Source organism: Bufo bufo, chromosome 3, assembly GCF_905171765.1.
Source record: "Bufo bufo chromosome 3, aBufBuf1.1, whole genome shotgun sequence".
Lineage (NCBI taxonomy): Eukaryota > Metazoa > Chordata > Amphibia > Anura > Bufonidae > Bufo > Bufo bufo.
Window position 1 is genome coordinate 17,173,423 of NC_053391.1, and position 6,675 is coordinate 17,180,097.

The window sequence follows — 6,675 nt, forward strand, 5'->3', positions numbered from 1 at the left end:
TACACCAGCATGTGTCCCGTAACATCACCCGTGCCCTGACCAACGCAGTTATTGGGAAGGTCAAAAAAATCACAGAAAAAACTAAGATATAAACATCCTGCACGGTATGATATACTAATGTGCGGATGTCCCTGGCCATATTATTGAAGAAAATCACAGAAATAAGATAATAATGCACTTAGTAAAGAAGATGCAAGCATTATATATGGACAAAGTCCTCACTCTGATATGATAATATCTGAGACACTTAGCCAATATATTTTGATCAAAACACCTCTGAGCCCACCTACCAAGCGCCAAGGTGGTCTCAGGTCAGGCGGGTCCTAGGCTAAACCTACCTAAGCCATTGGGCTTCTATGTTCAGGAGCGCAGACGCGGCACATATGGTGTTCTGCTCCTAGTCACCTCCATGTGCATCAAGCAACCAATGGGAGAAGGAGCAAGCACACCGATATGTACCAACCAATCAAGGCGATATATTGGATAGGAAGGGCAAACGTGCAGAGGAATGCTACTCCCAAGATAAAATAGGTGGGCATTCACACTTGAAGGTGCCACTCCCTCAAGCAAACACTATTGGGAAGGTCCACTTAACGACTGACACATAGACAAGTGCTTTTGGCCAGGGACGCTACATTTCCCTGATGGCACACTGGGTGAACATTGTGGGGGCTGGGAGCGAGTCATACCCTGGGATGGCACAGGTGCTACCGACGCCAAGGATTGCGGGTCCTACTTCCATCAGTGTTTCCACCGCCACCTACGTTAGTGGCTGCAACCCCCCGTTCTCTTCCTCCACCTCCTCTTCCACTTCCACCTCTGAATGATCCTCTTGCAGCACCAGTCAGCCATCAGTCGGTAGCTGGAAGCAGTGTAGCACTGCAGTGGGGAAGCCACAACAGGCCGTGCTGAAACTAATTTGCTTAGGTGACAAACAGCACACCGCCGCAGAGCTGTGGCAGGGGATAAGGGACCAGACTGAGCTGTGGCTCTCGCCACTCAACCTACAACCAGGCATGGTTGTGTCTGATAATGGCCGTAACTTGGTGGCGGCTTTGGAGCTCGGCAAGCTCAAACACATCCCATGCCTAGCCCACGTGTTCAACTTAGTGGTTCAGCGGTTTCTCAAAACCTACCCTAATTTGCCTGAGCTACTGGTGAAGGTGCGCTGCGTGTGCGCCCATTTCCGAAAGTCATCTACAGCTCTCACCACTCAACCTACAACCAGGCATCGTTGTGTCTGATAATGGTCGTAACTTGGTGGCGGCTTTGGAGCTCACCGACTGTTGTGCGACTCTGGCACACATGGCTGACTTTATGTTAGGCTGCCTTTCCCGTGCCCCTTACGTTGTACGCATTTTGGCCAACACCGATTACTGGGTGTTCACCCTTCTCAACCCCCGCTACAAAGAGAACTTCTCATCTCTCATTCCTGTGGAGGAGATGACGAGCAAAATGGTGCAATACCAGAAGGTCCTTGTGGAAAAATTGCTCCAAAAATTTCCAGCTGACAACGCTGGCGGCAGAGTCCGTAGTTCCTTGGCCAACCGAGGAGGGGAGACGAGGAGAACACACAGCAGTTCCAACAGAGGCAGAGCAACACTCTCCAAGGCCTGGGACAGTTTCATGACACCCCGCCAGCACCCTCACCCTGATGCGCGGCCTAGTGTCACAAGGAGGGAAAATTTTGGGAAGATTTGAAGGAATACATAGCAGACTGTGTCAGGGTCCTCAATGATCCCTCTGTGCCTTACAACTACTGGGTGTCCAAGCTGGACACATGGCACGAACTGGCGCTCTATGCCTTGGAGGTGCTGGCCGGCTGCCAGCGTTTTGTCAGAGAGGGTATTTAGTGCTGCTGGGGGCATCATAACTGATAAGGGCATCTGACTGTCAATTAAAAATGCTGACAGGTTGACTCTTATAAAAATGAACAAGGCCTGGATTGCCCCTGACTTCTCTACTCCACCAGAGGAAAGCGGCTGAACATAAAGGCACTCCTAATGTGGCTTTTATGGTGTATTGCATACACTGTATTCCCATGCACCTCTTCCAGCACTAAAAAGGGTATATGGTTCAATCTAACTTTTCTCGTCCTCCTCCTCCATCATATCAACATGCTTATTAGGCTGCCCTCGCTTCTAATGTTTTAGAGGGTCAGCTAAGCAGCGGGCCCTCACCCATAATGTTTTTGAGGGTCACCAGCAGGCCCTCAACCATAATGTTTTACAGGGTCAGCTCAGCAACAGACCCTCACCCCTAAATTTTTAGATGGTCAGCTCGGCAGCAGGCCATCACCCATAATGTTTTATATGGTCAGCTCAGCAGCAGGCCCTCGTCCACAAATTTTTTTAGATGGTCAGCTCTGCAGCAGGCCTTCGCCCCTAATGTTTTAGATGGTCAGATCAGCAGCAGTCCCTCACCCCTAATCTTTAGAGAGGGTCGCCAGCAGACCCTTGCTCCTAATGTTTTTGAGGGTCATCACCAGGCCAGCAATCATAATTTTCCAAGGGTGTGTATGATGTCTTCCTTTATGTGTAACAAAGGGTTTATTTCAGTGCCGGTTCCTTGTAATTTTTGGCAGCCCTTTCACTTAGTGCATAGGCTTTATGAGTGTAGGAGTCCCACTACCTGAACAATTGTACCACAATGTGAATGAGGCCCTCCTTTATGTGATATACAGGTTGTATCGGAGTGCCTCTTCCTTGTAATTTTTGGCAGCACTTGCACTTTACATACAAGTAAATATACAGGGAAGAATGTTTCCGAACAATTTTTCATCTAAAATCGATTTTATCTTTGTTTTTGAGCGTATTATTGTCAGTCTGTAAAAGTCTTGTACTACTCGGACAACATTGTTCCCAGCAGCGACCTGGGAGTCCAAGATGCATCCAGACATCCTCCCCCTGCTGTTCCCGAACCATTTCGGTGATGTTTCCATCAATTTCTGACCTTTTACTATGAACCAGACACCCTCCCCTCTTCAGAGCAGGGGGGCCTGGTTTAATGCTCGGGTTCTCCCATTGACTTCCATTGAGCATCCCGAGGTGTTCTACTCGAGCACCCGAGCACTATGGTGCTCGACCAACACTAGCGATGACGTCATCTGGTTTTATCTCTAAGAGCAGGAAGATCTGTTCACCAAAAGAGCAGACATTTGTAAGAACATGGCGGCTGCATTTGTGTATATACACTGCTCAAAAAAATAAAGGGAACACAAAAATAACACATCCTAGATCTGAGTTAATTAAATATTCTTCTGAAATACTTTGTTCTTTACATAGTTGAATGTGCTGACAACAAAATCACACAAAAATTAAAAAATGGAAATCAAATTTTTCAACCCATGGAGGTCTGGATTTGGAGTCACACTCAAAATTAAAGTGGAAAAACACACTACAGGCTGATCCAACTTTGGTGTAATGTCCTTAAAACAAGTCAAAATGAGGCGCAGTAGTGTGTGTGGCCTCCACGTGCCTGTATGACCTCCCTACAACGCCTGTGCATGCTTCTGATGAGGTGGCGGACGGTCTCCTGAGGGATCTCCTCCCAGACCTGGACTAAAGCATCTGCCAACTCCTGGACAGTCTGTGGTGCAACGTGACGTTGGTGGATAGAGCGAGACATGATGTCCCAGATAATTCAAATAGTCTAGTTACCTAGACTAATAGACTCCCGTTTCTGGTCATTATAAAATATAACATTTATTTATTTCATTATTAAAAATATAACATAGAGCGGGAGAGTGAAGGAAAACTTTAAAATTCTAGGTTTAGCAGGATCACTGAGCAGAGTGAAGGGTTAATTTCACCCATATACTCTGCATACCCTAGCATATATCCATCCACCTTTAGTTCGGCTGTATATTTCCCTTTTATGGAATTTGATGTTTAAGGGTCACCTAGTGGTTATCGATCATTATTTTCTTTATGTGTCTCAAATATATCTCTCCACCACTGGTGGTCGCGGTTCGGAGGAGTCTGCAGATACTTCTCTCCGCGACAGGATCCCTGCCTAACCTAATCTAAAAATTAAAGGCTAGAGCTCCCCCAGATGTGCTCAATTGGATTCAGGTCTGGGGAACGGGCGGGCCAGTCCATAGCATCAATACCTTTGTCTTGCAGGAACTGCTGACACACTCCAGCCACATGAGGTCTAGCATTGTCTTGCATTAGGAGGAACCCAGGGCCAACCGCACCAGCATATGGTCTCACAAGGGGTCTGAGGATCTCATCTCGGTACCTGATGGCAGTTAGGCTACCTCTGGCGAGCACATGGAGGGCTGTGCGGCCCTCCAAAGAAATGCCACCCCACACCATTACAGACCCAATGCCAAACCGGTCATGCTGGAGGATGTTGCAGGCAGCAGAACGTTCTCCACGGCGTCTCCAGACTCTGTCACGTCTGTCACATGTGCTCAGTGTGAACCTGCTTTCATCTGTGAAGAGCACAGGGCGCCAGTGGCGAATTTGCCAATCTTGGTGTTCTCTGGCAAATGCCAAACGTCCTGCACGGTGTTGGGCTGTAAGCACAACCCCCACCTGTGGACGTCGGGCCCTCATATCACCCTCATGGAGTCTGTTTCTGACCGTTTGAGCAGACACATGCACATTTGTGGCCTGCTGGAGGTCATTTTGCAGGGCTCTGGCAGTGCTCTTCCTGTTCCTCCTTGCACAAAGGCGGAGGTAGCGGTCCTGCTGCTGGGTTGTTGCCCTCCTACGGCCTCCTCCATGTCTCCTGATGTACTGGCCTGTCTCCTGGTAGCGCCTCCATCCTCTGGACACTACGCTGACAGACACAGCAAACCTTCTTGCCACAGCTCGCATTGATGTGCCATCCTGGATAAGCTGCACTACCTGAGCCACTTGTGTGGGTTGTAGACTCCGTCTCATGCTACCACTAGAGTGAAAGCACCGCCAGCATTCAAAAGTGACCAAAACATCAGCCAGGAAGCATAGGAACTGAGAAGTGATCTGTGGTCACCACCTGCAGAACCACTCCTTTATTGGGGGTGTCTTGCTAATTGCCTATAATTTCCACCTGTTGTCTATCCCATTTGCACAACAGCATGTGAAATTGATTGTCACTCAGTGTTGCTTCCTAAGTGGACAGTTTGATTTCACAGAAGTGTGATTGACTTGGAGTTACATTGTGTTGTTTAAGTGTTCCCTTTATTTTTTTGAGCAGTGTATATATATATATATATATATATATATTTCTGACTGGTGAGGACACAGGACACATGTGAGGAGGTGGCACCATCAATGGATCAGAGGGACCTGAGCTCTTCTTACTGGACCTCCACACCGGACAGAAATGTCGCTAATTATCCGTGTGGATTTGTAAATCCAGTAACAGCAAAGTGGATGGGATTTTCCAGAATTTCCTCCTCGCTGCAGAGATTTTCCCCCTGGACATTAAGCTACGGGCTAGATTTTTAAATCTGCAGATTATTCGTTTCTTATACGGAAAGAGCAAGGATTTGTGGTGAATTGTCACCATTTAATTTGTGTAGCAAAAATTTTAAGTGCTTAAAGGGGTTATCCAACCCAAAAAAATGCCCCCCAAATGCCCGGGCCCCTCACACAGATTGTACTTACCTCGCTCCCCGACACCCTCGTCGCTCCTGATGCCCGCACGGCCAGCGCTGCATCTCCCTGTCGCGCAGATCAAAACATTCGGTGACTCTTGCAGCCAATAGCAGGCCGTGACGGGAACGTGTCTCCCTAGCATCATGGGTGACGCTAGGGTGGCTAGTTCCCATTGCGGCCTGCTCTTGGCTGCCACCACCCCTATGTTTTGATCCGTGCGCCGGGGAGATGCAGCGGCGGCCATGCGGGCATCAGGAGTGACGAGGGTGCCGGGGAGCGAGGTAAGTACAGTCTGAGTGAGGGGCCCGGGCATTTGGGGTTGGATAACCCTTTTAATTCCTGTTTCTCCCTACTCAAATTCAACACAATATGGCGACTTGCTATCAAAACCCTTGACCGGCTGCAATATATATCACAACCGCATGGGTGGTATCTTCATGGGGACACTCGACTAGCAAATTATACTCTGTTCCCAGTTTTTTGCCAATAACAACCAAGAATGACCCGGCGTAGCTGTTTTCAGCAGTTTTAACAATTTTAAGATATTCTTCCATCCGTTGTCATGACGTTAGCTGACTGTAGTCATGCCAATGAATGGTTCACAGAGCCGCTCCCCGCAGGTGACCGTCACGTTATATCTCGCTGTATTACTTTGGCGTGACTACGGAAAAACAGGACCGGACAGGGACACCAAGGCGGAATCATGGAAGTGCACGTATTGCACATTTTATTATTAGCGTTGAGCGAACTTTTGTGTTTCAAATAGAAGGTTCCGGTTATCTAAGAATTCCGTTATGGATTCCGCTCCATAACTTGTGGTCCGTGGTAGCGGAATCCATAACGGAAAGAACGTGAAAGACAAGTTCGCTCATCCCTATTTGTTATTTATCCATTTAAAAAGAATTGAAATAATTCTATATAAACTGCATACATTTTTATTTTTGTTACTTTGTATATAGCATTATTATACTTTACAATGAAAAAAATAAACAGTCAAAAATGTATTTTAGATTAAAATAATAACTGAAAGAAATCCAGCGGTGCCACTACCAAGATGGCCGCCGGAATTCCCCTCACGCTGCGG